The sequence below is a fragment of the Antedon mediterranea genome, chromosome 3 (genome assembly GCF_964355755.1).
Source record: "Antedon mediterranea chromosome 3, ecAntMedi1.1, whole genome shotgun sequence".
NCBI classification, from domain to species: Eukaryota; Metazoa; Echinodermata; class Crinoidea; order Comatulida; family Antedonidae; genus Antedon; species Antedon mediterranea.
Genome location: NC_092672.1, coordinates 1,242,363 through 1,258,732, shown reverse-complemented (window position 1 = coordinate 1,258,732; position 16,370 = coordinate 1,242,363). Strand labels below are relative to the sequence as shown.

Sequence of the window (16,370 nt, the reverse complement as noted above, 5' to 3'; positions counted from 1 at the left end):
TAGTAACCATTTATGTCAAAACTGGTTACTATAGCACAATTGATATGACAAAATCCCTGTACTATAGTATATGTATTATCTTCATGTTTGTCATCTGATTGCATGATATAGGAACGGAAGATGAAGAAAGTCGCTCGTCTTCAGATGCACTACTGTATGAAAAACGCCCGCGCCTCCGCCGCCGGCAGCGAGTTTATGGCAAAATGCAAACATATTATTTTAGCCATAAGAAATACAAGTACTGTACTCCACGGTACTAGTGCATCCTATGCTGCAATAGCTTGGATAGATAATGAACGTAGACGGTAGAGAAAAGAAACAAATGAACACAATTTTCTCAAAGAGGTGAGTTTAAATTAATTTCAGTAATTTTATTTATATATTTTATCTAACAAATGTCACTTGCTGCTCTCAGTATCATAAACACATTCCTTGATTACAGAGTTGCATGTGTATCACATGATATATGTCATAACTGTATTCTGAAAGGAAGCCGGTAAGAGTTGGAAAACTTGACAAAATTGTAAATAAATTGTCCATAATAATCCAAATATCACAAAAAGTGATACTGATAATAATAATCTATTGTCTGCTATAATAATATCCGTAGACAAGAAGGCCAGAGGTGGTCCATATAAGAGGGCACTAACACGTGAATAAAAAAAAAATAACATTTAAAAAATATGTAATATAAAATGAATGTAACTCAAAACTTATAATCATGAATATGGAAATTGTTGAGTGACGTCATGGTTATATTGTTGGTGAATGTAAGATGTCAATAACGCTGTTCCAACGTATTTATAATAAATATTACTATTGTTATAAATAACAACATCGACATCATTTATATTCACTATTGTTTGAAATCCGTTGTTGTTGCTATGGTAACCTCGTATAAATAATGTATCAGTCTTGTCTCTGTGTTTTGTACTTGTATACTGCTTGTCAGGGATTTTATTAAATTTTTTAATCCAGATATATTGTTTTTGAAGCTATGTTAAATCCAACCCGCCTATACATGAATAAAATACCGTAAAATAATATAAATAGTAGGTTCTATTGAGATAAGGCCTACTTACTTGATCGGCAGCACACCTACGGTATGTCAACAGGCCTTAAGCTCTGTCCACACTATCAAACTAGTTTGACAAAAAAGTGTGATGTTCCCAAACATTGTAGTAATATTCACAAATATGGTAGCGATATCATATTATCATATCCATATTTAGGTAAGCACAGCACACATTTTTGTCACATGAAGTTTAAGAGTGTAGACAGAGCTTTAAAACAGATAATCTGTGGTTGTTGTTTTGTGTGTGGACAATCCTAACAAACATTGATAATTGTATTTGAAAAAACAATATGGTTTTTATTATAAACAGAGTCATATTTTGAGCATTTTGTTGGGTACCAAAAGTGTCTCGTTAATAGTGCTCTAGTCTGACTATAGAAAATGCAACAGAAAAATTAACATATGTCTACCTTTAGTACATAAACACTAATGCATTTGACATATGGAAACATATCGCTGTAACATATGGTATCCTCTCGCAATGGTAATTTGTAATATATAACTATTACTATTATTGCAGTAACTCAATGAATACATTATGTTAAACACTATATTGTCCAATTCAGCATCATTGAAAATGTATCGAATGTTTTTTATTCTCTTCATTATGTTAAATAATTGTTCATTATCTTTCAAACATCAGATTATAAAATATAATATGTTTCCATAAGATCGCGCGGTTTACATAAGATCGCGCGGTTTATATAAGATCGCGCGGTTTAAATAAGATCGTGCGATTTACATAAGACCGCGCGGTTTACATAAGATCGCGCGGTTTACATAAGATCGCGCGGTTTACATAAGATAGCGCGGTTTACATAAGATCACGCAGTTTACATAAGATCGCGCGGTTAACATAAGATCACGCGGTTTAAATAAGATCGCGCGGTTTACATAAGATCGTTGGATAGCACAAAATCGTTGGTTTACATGAAATCGTTGGTTTACTAATGAAATCGTTCGTTTACATAAAATCTTCTTTCACCAAGCATGTATTCTACCAAAAACATCATGTCATTTGGTAAACTGTACTCCTCTTTTCTGCAGCGACACACCGACATCCTGCCACACGCCTTCTTCATGCCACACACCTTCTACCTGATACCACCTTTCCACACAACCCCATTCTTCCTTCCTGTAACAACTCCCACACTGCTTGGCTGTCTTCCTACACACAGTCGAAGAAGCAAAACGTCATGGTTATTATATAATTTCATTGGCTATTTAAATTACCGTAAATTGAAGTTGACTTAACTGATTACCGTATTCTTATACTAATCCATCCGTAAATGCATTTATATGACATATATGTGGTTAAAAATAAGAGGACATAAAACCAATGTTCCGATTTGGGTTCAAACTGTACTTACTACTGCTGCCGTTTCATAGGCCTAAATATTAATCATTCCTGAATAATTGATCTTTCTGATTATGTTTCTCAAAAAAACAAACTCGTATGAAGAATAACAAATCATAAAGGAAGATATCTCAATCAATCAATTGATCGTTTTCATTTTAATACTGTTAATTAGTTAATCAATGTTGGAACTACTAAGTTATTAATTTCACTTGAAGTTTCAAACGTTACGTTAACTTAATTAATTAGTTGTTGATAATATATGTTGTAAACTTGCAGTTACTAATAATGTCACTATTATGAAGTTATTGGTACACGAATATGATGTGACAGGGATAACATAATGCTTAGTTCCCACTAAGGGACGAGTGTTGGACTAAGTTAAAGTGATTTTAAAAATGATTCGCACATTCGGTTGTCATTGGTCAACTCACGCGGCGTTGCACTTATGTCATTGCGTTGCGTCCTAGTGTGAACCAAGCTTAACATAAGTTTACTTGGACTGTTTCAATAGTCAGTTACAATCTACCTAAAGCTTGGTTCCCACTAGAACGTAACGCAAGGATGTAAACGCAACGCAAGCGTTTTAACCAATGACAAGCGAAGTTATAGACAGTTAGCAATCACAAGCGAATAAGCCATCGCTTGTGATTGGTCAATTCACTTGCGTTGCGTTACTTCCTTGTGTTGCGTCGCTAGTGGGAACCACGCTTTAGCTCGCGTGTCTTGTGTTGGTGATGCTTTCGATTTCATACTTTACTTATAATAAACTACGCTCATTTACATTTTTTTGATTAAGTAAAACGGATATGTGTTACATAATCTTATCATCGAATGCTTGTTTCTTAAATACATTTTAAAGCTTACATTTAAGTAATTATTTTCTAAGCAAGATATCTTAATTCGTTTTCTAAATGTTGAAATATGTTAGGCGCCTGGACGCTGTTATCATTCGCCGTCGTCAATGATCCATCGAGTGGTAATATATCACACCATTTCTTTAATTTACTTCGAGTTCATTAATTACCATTAGATACCGATTCTGGCATCCTTTCATTCGTTATCACCTCAGGTCTAGTATAATAGCGCTGCTAAGATTTGAGTGCATTGCGAGATTTGTGTTTATATTTGTTGAAGTGTGTTCACGCGGCCGTTTCAGTATCTTTATATCAACACGACACACACACAAGAGCATCTTTAAGTTTAATATTCTAAATTTCTAAAATGCAATTATTCAAATATTATTCTCTGTTTGTTGCAGACTTATTTGTTAAGGTGCAATGTGATCCAGTTCCTATTACTTATAACGAACTATTTTTATTTGTAAATAAAATTAACATTATTTCTATTTTGTTACCATGAGAAAAACTTTTTTTATATTTATTTTTTGCTTCTTTCTGTGGATATATTGGCAAACTCTGTAGCAGCTAAAACGTTCATTACACCATTTATTTTGGTTCCAACTTGGATGCAACGCAGTGACGTAGGCGCAACGCAAATGAGTTGAGCAATCACACGCGACACTCGGACCCATCTCGTCGTGATTGTTTAACTTGCGATGCGGTTACGTCCTTGCGTTGCATCCAAGTGTGTACCAAGGTACGCGTTGCAAAGTATAGTTTTCAACGGTGTGATTTTCAAACCAGCGCTTCATTGATTCAGTTGAAATAGCGTTATCGTCGTACAAACCCGAAGTATCACTGCTACATTATCGATCAATTCTATTCATACGTACACACCACAATCTTAATAATTACACTAAGATATTGAGAATAGTGCTCAGTTTACAATCGGGATACTCGGTTCAATAGGCACGCGGTTAACGCGTTATCGATACGCGAGAGTCCCTCGAGAACGCGGTGTTCTAATTGCAGACGAGATACTGCTAAAAGTAACCGCGTAATTTATATCTTCGTTAAAGATTTACAATGATTACAGCAGAGAGCTAGGAATGATGGGTAGAATGTAAGTAATGTAACCAACTTAGGAATATCTTATTATTGATGATATTAGCAATAAAGGTAGATTTGCAAATGTAAATTTACTATCCAATTTGCATAATGTTGAGAGGCCAAACAATGTTGATGACATCACCATGATTATCCTTATTCTAAAGCCTTGTCTACACTATCAAACTTTATGTGACAACATAATGTGATGTGCCCATATATAGACATGATGATGTCTTATCACTACCACATATTGGAATATCACTACCATTTATTGGCACATTACACACACTAGTTTGATAGTGTAGACAGAGCTTAACAGGCATATAAAGTAATATTTTCCCGACTACCTTACAGTTATTCTTTCATTTGATCTCTAACCATGGTCGTCAACTTACAAATCAATTTCTGCCTTCGCCCATCGTACTATTAATTTTTTTTTCAAGACTTTTAATTAATTTTCATCGTTTAATATCAAATTGTTTCTTTGCTTATTTGAATACATATTAAAAATAGAAAAATCGATGAAAACTGAAAGACTTTCTTGCCGGTAATTTGTCATTTAATCTACGGTCGGTTATAGGTGATAATGCCATAATAGAAGCGCCATTAAATTATTAAATTGAAAATGAACTAAATGATAACACAATAAGAACTATTATGACAAACACAAGAGTTTAGTTCTCAACAAAAGTACTAGTAAACAACTTTTTTATTCAAGGAAGGGAAATCCCCGATTATACATTTACTCCTGAAACTTGAATATGATTAAAACGGATCCTCAATAAAAGGAAGATTGTACATTGTTATTTGTTTGTAGATTTGTTTTCATTTGGAAGTGAATAATGCACAATATTATATTATTGCTATTTTTGCTGTAAACTATTCTCCTTCTTATGTTATACCATATCAATAATCTGAGTAATTTTATTCGATATTTGAAAATATGATAGCACAATGTTTTGAAATGTTTGATGATTTCCATGAATATTAAGATAACAATCGCAAATTCATAAAACTGTTTTAAATCCCAAAAAATTCCTTTTATCTCCACCAATCACAGTCACACTATTGATTTCTTTGTTAGGCCTAATTGTATTTTCTTTATCTGTTTAATGTTTTTCAAACTCATACGTATAGATTGGTAAAGCGACTAAACAGTTAACAATACAATTCAACAATTATTTCGACCAAAATCAAACATTAACCAATAAAATAACAAACAAAATATTATTTCGACATAGGGTGGATATAAACAAGCAAGTCCTTTGCTGTCGGCCCTCCTTTATACACACAAGTACGTATAGACAAAACACGTTGTTAAGTGCGGAACAAAGGTTTAATTTAAAGAGAAGATTTTTTTTAATGATCAGAGATCACGTCAGAAGGAATTTCTTGTTGATAACTATAATGAACATTGACATATCTAAGAAGAGACTGACTTAACAGGCGTATTTAAAAAAAATTGTTTAACATCGGTCTTTATTCAAACAAAACTACAGTACACCCCAGTCTTAAGATGCATAGATGGACTAATACGGGCCAGGAAAATGATACAATATTATATTTTACATTCTCTATGCTACAATTATGTTTTTATTAAACTGAAATAAAAGTGGGTGAAATCCTTACTAAAGAGGGAAAAAATACAGGGCAGAATAAACTTTTTGCTTTTGGATTTAAAAAAAATTGAAATGACTCTATTTTTGTATTTCACATCATTATGGTATACAAAGCATTCAGTATTTACTTCAATGTAAAACGTCGATTCTGCGTCGATTATGAGTTTTGAATTAATTGCTCGCAGAGTCGTTATCGTTCAACGTGCTTTTCTACTTTGTACAGACGTAATTATACCCTGAATACAAAAACTTGATAGGAAGCAATAAACAGTATTTTTTATATCATTGTTTATATAATTAAATATTCAATAATCAGTAGAACCAGATCACAAATAATCATTACCTGGATAATGGACGCACGCGCAATGCATGTAAATTAACAAATTACAAGCGACAGTTATTTAGATGATTCCGTCGCTCTGATTGGTCAAATTGTTTGCGTTGCGCCTACGTGTTTTTCGTTCCATGGCGACTATTAAATATTAAAACATAATGGTAGTTTGATTTTATAAACATTTTGTACACTACCGTATAGCTACCTGTATATTACAGCAACAGTAAGACCACAGAGGACGTACATTTCGACTCATAGGAATAGAATGACGTCATTGTTGTACAGGGAAGACTCTATTTATATCATGAGCGTACACTTTGTGAATATGTTATTTGTGTTTATGAGGCAACATCGGGTATTTTCTGTATTATGTCTAAATATGGTGGTTTATTGTGATGTGATTGACTAGAATATTTTAATTTGTATTTGAACACAAAGTTACAATTACAAACAAATTAGAAGAGACTTTTTAAATATAATTATGTTCAAATATTAATTTGAGGCTTTATTAAGTTCTTGTCAGATCTAGAATGGTAATGAAATATTGAAGAATTTCTTATTTAAATTATACCAATCAATACAATAAGAGCTAATTAATTAATTATTCAATCAATTTCACAGATCATTCTATGGTTTCGTAATGTTTCTTAATGTAGATGGAGCTTAAGAGGAGAACCCTCCGAAAGCTTAATGTTTCTTAGTGTATAGACGAAGCTTAAGAGGAGAATCCACCGAAAGCTATAATGTTTCTTAGTGTAGACGGGGATTAAGAGGAGAATCCTCCGAAAGAAATTCTGTTTAATTTCAAGTCAGTATAATATGAAGATATATTTTATTGCTTTTTCGAACCGAACATGATTTCACAAACAGTGAGTTTACTACTTTTTGACGTCAATGTACTGAAACAAGGCTTCATATATTGTTTATTTACTCTCAAAAACACTGTCGAGTTAATAGAAATAAGACCATTTTTTCTCACAAAGCAAGTTTTCAGCAAGATTTGATGGTTTAAACTGTCTCCAACCGGTATTACAAAATTGTGTAAGAAAATTATACATAAAAACACGTATCTAGACTAGTGGAGATTAGGCCCAACCATTCAAAGCATTGACCAATGAGAAATCGGAAACTATAATGTTGTCAATTAGATAGGCAACGTACAATATTATTTGACTTTTTGATATTTAGTAGATTAGTTCTTCTTCTTAAGGATATAAATAATTCGGTAATTCGCATAATTTTCCGGAATTAAATTCTATATTTTGGAGAACACTGAAGACGAAAATCATATTCATATCATAAACTGTAAACATTTATGAGGAAACATCTACAGTGTAGTAAATATGTTAATTTACAATGTAGTACATGTCTATAATAATGTTGTAAACATGTCTATAATAATGTAGTAAACATGTCTATAATAATGTAGTAAACATGTCTATAATAATGTAGTAAACATGTCTATAATAATGTTGTAAACATGTCTATAATAATGTTGTAAACATGTCTATAATAATGTTGTAAACATGTCTATAATAATGTTGTAAACATGTCTATAATAATGTTGTAAACATGTCTATAATAATGTTGTAAACATGTCTATAATAATGTTGTAAACATGTCTATAATAATGTAGTAAACATGTCTATAATAATGTAGTAAACATGTCTGTAATAATGTTGTAAACATGTCTGTAATAATGTTGTAAACATGTCTATAATAATATTGTAAACATGTCTATAATAATGTTGTAAACATGTCTATAATAATGTTGTAAACATGTCTATAATAATGTTGTAAACATGTCTATAATAATGTTGTAAACATGTCTATAATAATGTTGTAAACATGTCTGTAATAATGTTGTAAACATGTCTATAATAATGTTGTAAACATGTCTATAATAATGTTGTAAACATGTCTATAATAATGTTGTAAACATGTCTATAATAATGTTGTAAACATGTCTATAATAATGTTGTAAACATGTCTATAATAATGTTGTAAACATGTCTGTAATAATGTTGTAAACATGTCTGTAATAATGTTGTAAACATGTCTGTAATAATGTTGTAAACATGTCTATAATAATGTTGTAAACATGTCTATAATAATGTTGTAAACATGTCTATAATAATGTTGTAAACATGTCTATAATAATGTTGTAAACATGTCTATAATAATGTTGTAAACATGTCTATAATAATGTTGTAAACATGTCTATAATAATGTTGTAAACATGTCTATAATAATGTTGTAAACATGTCTATAATAATGTTGTAAACATGTCTATAATAATGTTGTAAACATGTCTATAATAATGTTGTAAACATGTCTATAATAATGTTGTAAACATGTCTATAATAATGTTGTAAACATGTCTATAATAATGTTGTAAACATGTCTATAATAATGTTGTAAACATGTCTATAATAATGTAGTAAACATGTCTATAATAATGTTGTAAACATGTCTATAATAATGTTGTAAACATGTCTATAATAATGTTGTAAACATGTCTGTAATAATGTTGTAAACATGTCTATAATAATGTTGTAAACATGTCTATAATAATGTTGTAAACATGTCTATAATAATGTTGTAAACATGTCTATAATAATGTTGTAAACATGTCTATAATAATGTTGTAAACATGTCTATAATAATGTTGTAAACATGTCTGTAATAATGTTGTAAACATGTCTATAATAATGTTGTAAACATGTCTGTAATAATGTTGTAAACATGTCTATAATAATGTTGTAAACATGTCTATAATAATGTTGTAAACATGTCTATAATAATGTTGTAAACATGTCTATAATAATGTTGTAAACATGTCTATAATAATGTTGTAAACATGTCTATAATAATGTTGTAAACATGTCTATAATAATGTTGTAAACATGTCTGTAATAATGTTGTAAACATGTCTATAATAATGTTGTAAACATGTCTATAATAATGTTGTAAACATGTCTATAATAATGTTGTAAACATGTCTATAATAATGTTGTAAACATGTCTATAATAATGTAGTAAACATGTCTATAATAATGTTGTAAACATGTCTATAATAATGTTGTAAACATGTCTATAATAATGTTGTAAACATGTCTGTAATAATGTTGTAAACATGTCTATAATAATGTTGTAAACATGTCTATAATAATGTTGTAAACATGTCTATAATAATGTTGTAAACATGTTTATCCATTGTTTCAATAGTTTAATGACCTCACCGTGTTATACTGTTAACTCATTCTTATTTAAAATCACTGCCTTAAGATGTCGAAGATAAGAATTCCCAAATGTAAATGAATAAGCTTTAGTCATGTGACATTTTGAGTAGGCATGGAATACTTTAATAGTAATTGTTGTCATATTTGGTGACATTTAACAAAATTCATCATCTGTGACATTTACAGTAACAAAATTTGTCAAGTGTGACATTTAGAATGATTATATTGTGACATTTAAGGTTGCCAGTCTTGTGTCTGTATAATAATAGAAATTATATCATTATGATTATTGTAGTTCATTTTATAAACGTTAAAAAAACGATACGATGATAATTAAGAGTGATGAGTGCTGATGATGGAATTTAAATGAAGAAGATGAATTTGATAATGATACAATTATAACTGAGATGCTCATGACGACAATGATTATGACGTAATAATGTTAACTGATCCAATTATTTCAAATTAGATTAATTTAGTTTAGTTTTTAATAGGACTTTATGACAAATACAATAATAAGGATGTATAGTGATACCATAATCCTAGCAATCAGTGATTAATACAATTAAATGTAATGCTGTAACCGCAATCAACCTACATTAAGCTCTGTCTACATTATTAAACTAGTTTGACAAAAAAGTGTGATGTGCCCAAATATTGTAGTGATATGCCCAAATATGGTAGTGATATGCTTAAATATGGTAGTGATGTGACATCATCATGTCCATATATGGGTACATCACATTGTGTTGTCACAAAAAGTTTGATAGTGTAGACAGAGCCTTCGTCAGATTGTGTCGTAATCAAGCTAAATAAAACTGCTGATCACATATTATGAGCCTATTATTTAAATTATCGTATTCTTTGTTAAGGTACCACAGGGGATAAACAAGAGGTGATCGCCGCCCATACGGTGCAGCTCACGTTGATACGTTATCTAATATTATAAATGTTTTGTTCTATTATGTTATTATACAGATATTGCCTGCTTAGAGGTGCATTATAACATTTGAGATCCTCCGAGAGTCAATCGGTTATAACGTGGATTATCAATGTGATGCCATATCGACCAATCAGGTTCATAGTGCATCATTTTCTAAGAAATGATAAATTGATAATAAGAACACTTAATTTCTAGCGGCCAACTTAGAGGTTCCAACAAAAAAAACACTCGAATTTTGAAGGAGAACATTCTAGCGTGTCAACACATTAAACCGTTTATAAATATTTTAAGTGCATTCATAATAAATATGTCTCACGTCCAATGACGTAAAATCGATGACCACGCTATTTCTTGAGCAAACAAAATATACGATTCATTTCCAGATATTTTCTCACCCAGATGATGGGATGAACTGAGAGTCCAATTAATCTTTATTATTTTGATGTCGAGGAAGGTGTTGGAATTAGCCTACAGGGTCTTCTGCACTCCCTCATTAGGTAGAATAACAGCTAGCTTTACGCAAAATTCGATTTGCTTTTCGTATTAATTTACTAACTTTTCGTTTGGTATCTACAAATTAAAGGTTACAGATACATGTACAACGATTTTCTCATGGTGGTTTCAACAATTATGAATTTGGCAGATTTAAAGCCGAGAAACCAAAACATGAGAGTACAATGTTATAGACGTTTCCTCAAGCTGCAGTTGTTAGTTAAAGTTCCATTGTGGGCCTATTGGTGGACCAGTGGACCATCACTTGGCTGTATTCTGAACGTGGATTTAAATACAAATATCTTTAGTAATGATTATGTAGGCCTCATCGGTAGATTCTCTCTAATTGTGATAATAGTCAGTAACTCCTTCGTCATGATTATTAGAAATATCACAATGTGTTAAGCTCTCTACACTATCAAACATTATTGTGACAAAAAAATGTGATGTGCCCATATACGGACATCATATGGATGTCATATCACTACCATATTTGGGCATACTATACTTTTTTGTCAAACTAGTTTGATCACAGAGCGATATGCTTCAATCAACTTCCGTAAACTTGATTCCCACGCAACACAACGACGTAGGCACAACACAAGTGAGTTGACCAATCACAAGCGACAGTTCGGAAGACCCATCACGTCATGATTGGTCAAATTAATTACGTCCTTGCGTTGCGTCCAAGTGGCAACCAAGCTTAGTATGACTCACACAACGATATTTAGTATTAAATAGAATAACATTTACGGATGCATTTGTGGATTTCCTCATAATAACATTAAAAATATTTGCTTGTGGTGATTTTCCACATCCTAATAATCATTATTGATGTTACCAATAGACATTTACATAAAGTGGGCTCACATACAAAAGTAGTCACATTGCCATCAATATGACCGTGAATGTTCAACTATGTATCATGACGGCAGGTAACTGAATATCCAATGTTTAATTCTAACATAATTTCTTTGTAACATTATGTATGCCTAAGAACTTTAAAAAAAAGTACTTAACCTGGTAAAATTAATCATTATTGAATATGTTTACCGTGTCACAAGCCGAGGCATAGATCAATCTATTGATCCGACAACAAAGGGCGTCACGTTTATATTATGTATACATAATATACCATTTTCTGGGTCAATGTATACTTGAAACTCTATATTTTTTCATGAAATCTTTTTTTTTTTTTTTTTTTGTTGTTGTTGTTTTTGTACTGTAATTGATAACTTGTGTAATAGTATAAATAGTTTTGTAGTAAGTAACGGCCTTGTGAAAAACACCAATTTGGTGATTCAAGTGTTGCATCCGTTTTTAAATAAAGTTGTTATTATTATTATTATTATGTTTTGTTTTGAGAATGTAGTGACGTCACACTGCGTCGTACAAGCGTGCCGCGTGCTGCGATATGAAATATTTTTTTATTTACTTATTTATTCAATGCTTTTATGTTTATTGTAATTAATATTATTGTCTAAGGTTGATTTAGCTTAAAGATCTATGCTCTGCACAGATCTTAATATATGCATTCTCCATGTACTAGGTTGTAGTAGTTGTGTAGTATGTGGAAAATAAATTGAAATTGAAATTGAGTGAACGCGCGAACATTTCTCTGCATGTGGAGGAAACGTTAATTTTAACGACATGCGTCTATACTAAAAACATATTTGCGCAATTATGAAAATTAGGAATCTCTCTAATGAATCTGTAACTAATGAAATTCTCAATAAGACGTGTAATCTTAAAAGCTACTTCAAAACATCGTTAATTGACGTTAAATTAATTGCTACCTTGATCATATTTAGACATCTGCGCTGAGAACGAGTCTTACTCATCATTTCGGCATCAGTTAGCATACGTTACTCAATCAAACGCCCTCTAATTGCATCACATGTTTAAAGAACAATTATTCATCAGCTCTGTTTCACGAAAAAACGAATTAACTACCAGGAGACAGTTGTAACTAAAAGCTTTTGATGACCACGTTCAGATGTACTACAAGATAAACATTATTATATAGGCCTAGCTGAAGCTTGATAAATTACTACTGCGAGCATACGCGCACTTAGTGATGATGTCATGAGGAGGAGGTCAATAATTCACGGTTCATTAGTCATTGTATGGCCAAACACAATAGATATCCTCGATTCACTATTACAGTAGACGTCTTCTCAATGAACACAATTCATTTTCTAGTAGTAGTTGGATATTCTATTGTCAATATTAGGCTGTCAAGGTAAGGCGATATTAAGAATACATTCTTATCTTAGGCCTAATAATTAATATTTTTAGTATTTATTTAACAAAAATTATTTTGACTCTTTCGGATCGATGACTGGTTTTAAAGAAGCTATAGTCTAAACAAATGTGTTTAGCTACGATATTTACTGGATTTATTCATAAGGTTAATTGAGAGCATATTATCAGTGCAGTGTTGCTAAGATGTGCTTATAACTACTGCATATGGAGATAAAAAAGCATGTGGAAGAAGTATCAATGGTACTAGGATATCATTATAATCATCTTCGCTGTTTAATGGTTATTGCCTCCGCATAAGATAATAATAATATTATCACCATTAGCGAAGGCTTAGCAATCTCATTAAATATAGTATTACCTTAGAAATCTTGATATGATTTAACAGCACATTATCAACACAGAATGTACGTTCTTCTATTCACGAATTAAACTGTATTTTTCTAAATTCTAAACATTATTCCTCAAGCTATTCCAAAGATTTGCATCAAATTAGATTTAGATCAATGGTTTTCAATTAAGAGTATTGTTGTGCTCAAATTAATTATCATGAATTCATCATCATAAAATTAATCAACCTACCACACCACTAAGTTATATAGGGCGCAGCGTAATTTCTGCCTAGCGACGAAGCAATACCAGGACGTAGCGCGCACCGCAAGTAATTTGACCAATCACACCACCGAATATCCGATCTGCTGTCGCTACTTGTAATTCGCGTTATTTGTGAGAAGTAACGAGAACAAAGAATCTCTATGATACCTAATTGGCTAATCAGTGAATGACGTAGAAAACTGTACTTCAAAAAATACTTCAGCTCTTACTGTTTTTTTATTTCTATATGTCAGATTGGTAGGCCTACATGGATGGATGCTGAGTTGTAAATTGGAGGGTTTCTAGAAAAGGGACTAGGCCCTGATGTATTTTTCAAAAGAAGTCCTACAATTATGGTGTCCTTCATTTCTCTCAAAGTTTACATTAATATTTAAAAAAAGAAGGAATGCTTGTGAATAGTTGAATTTGTTTATACGTCGGTATAGGTTTTGGAAATCGATTGACTTACAATTGGTTAAAATATAATTATTTTGGCACACATGGGGTTACATACAGACAAAAGTGAATCCTAAACATAGAACAGACAATAACTTGGAAAAAGTCGGAATAAAAAAATTCGGAAATAACATTAATATAATTTCCATTTATTTCACAATGTTAACTCTATGTATGTAGACTTATTTTTTTCTGTAAATGATGTAGATTCATATATAGCAATGGTTCAGGATCATTTCCCTTCCAATAAACAGCTTAATCTCAATTTCTTGCTCAATGGACCAGGCATACTTTAATGTAAGTCTACACACTGAATACATTAGGCCTAATATGCGAAATACATGTTGTTTTTTTTTTCAATTCTGCACAAATAATAAGACTAATATTGAGTAATATTTTACCACAATCTTCATAAGAAACGATTAATATTTAAAACTAAATTTATCATGTAACATTGCCCAATGTATTGACGTGTACTGCGTCATTTGTGTTCTAAATTAGTCAACAAATTCACAATATAAAATACTATGAATAGATTTTAGACATAAGTTTTTGTAATTTGCATTTTAATTCTCGAATTTGATACTTTATATTCACGTATTCAAATTAGCAATGATGAAAAATGCATGAAGTATTTTATTACACCCAGAGGTAACGATGGCGATTATAAAACCTGATATTAGCGACATTTCGTTGTTAACCACACTATGCGCGCGCAAGTTGAAATGTCATTCTGCGCATTGTAAAAGCCAAGCGCACGCCGCGCAGATCAATAGCTGCGTAGTCGCTTGCCGCGCGGTGAAAACAAAAGGTCGATATATTGATAGTAATTAAAACGTAAGAAAGTATTTTTAAAATTACACCGTGGAGAGAATTAAGTATAGATTTCTGAAGATACATTATTATTAGGTGTAATTGTGTGTGTCTGTTAGCTGCACTGTTTACTGAATATATAGATTCAAGTTATTATTCAAGATCATTAATGGCGCAGCGAAAGTAAAGATGCTTTCAGTTGTCTTGGTAACAATTTATGAAATCACGTTTAATCAATAAAATATTTTACAGTAATAACAAAATAATAAAAATTGACATTTCGGATGTTATTTTGAATTTATAAGTATAAGGTTAGGAAAAAAACCCGTTGAAATAATATGGGATAATATTATTGCGACTACATTAGCGGCCCATGACGACACATTATCGAGTAAATCTTTTAGCAGTTAACTATTTGCGAGGGTGGCGTGGGGGAAGTCAATCCAGCATGGCTTGTCGCAAGTCGTTCAGCCAAATCCCGAGAGTTGACATTGGTGGTCTAATCTGAATAGGTCGTAGTTCATAGGTCATTGATCAATAATATAGAATAGTACTATAATATCGATAGTATACTATAGGCCTATTACTAGTACTTATATATAGTTCAATTATAGTTAATGCTCTATATGGTTCAGATTCATGTTGCTTCACTCTTGCCATTTTAAAATATAAAGAACGTTTCCATGCCTTCTATCAATTAATAATGATAGCACTGAATGAAAGGCCGACGCGGATGATACGCGTGCGCAGTGCAGATACCGTACTCTTACGAACGCATAACATATCTAAAATGCGATTAATCTGAAGTTGTTCTATGACGACATTTGAACTTAACTTAGGGTCAAATTTCAAATAATAACATCTCATCAAAATCTTGTATAACACGTTGGAGATTAATGGATATAAGAAGTGTTTGAACAACGACCGATGAGAGTAATCTAAACCCAATGAGTGGATAGTGCAGACATTTACACGGATTACAATTTGATGTAAATTAATTTCTACTTTTGTAATAACATTATTCAATTTCTTGACTAAACTAGAGTTAAGCTCTGTCTACACTATCAAACTTTACGTGACAACAAATGTGATGTGCCCATAGACATGATGATGTCATATCACTACCATATTTGGGCATATTATCACTACCACATTTGGGAACATCACATATTTTTTGTCAAACTAGTTTGATGTGTAGATAGACAGAGCTTTATACACTTGAGAAATCTAT

At 31.6% G+C, this 16,370-nt stretch overlaps 1 protein-coding gene across 4 annotated transcripts in view; it reads left to right on the top strand.

The window, feature by feature from the left end:
- The first annotated feature begins 264 nt into the window (after positions 1-264).
- The window catches only part of LOC140044437 (von Willebrand factor A domain-containing protein 5B1-like), a 33,114-nt gene continuing 17,008 nt past the window's right edge, over positions 265-16,370 (top strand). For 3 of the 4 annotated variants that reach the window (XR_011844456.1, XM_072088947.1, XM_072088944.1), the window contains exon 1: positions 13,186-13,256. The gene's annotated coding sequence lies outside the window, so the exon portion shown is untranslated. Of the gene's footprint in view, positions 346-13,185; positions 13,257-16,370 lie in introns of those variants that run through there. The other variant, XM_072088946.1, reaches the window with a different exon arrangement.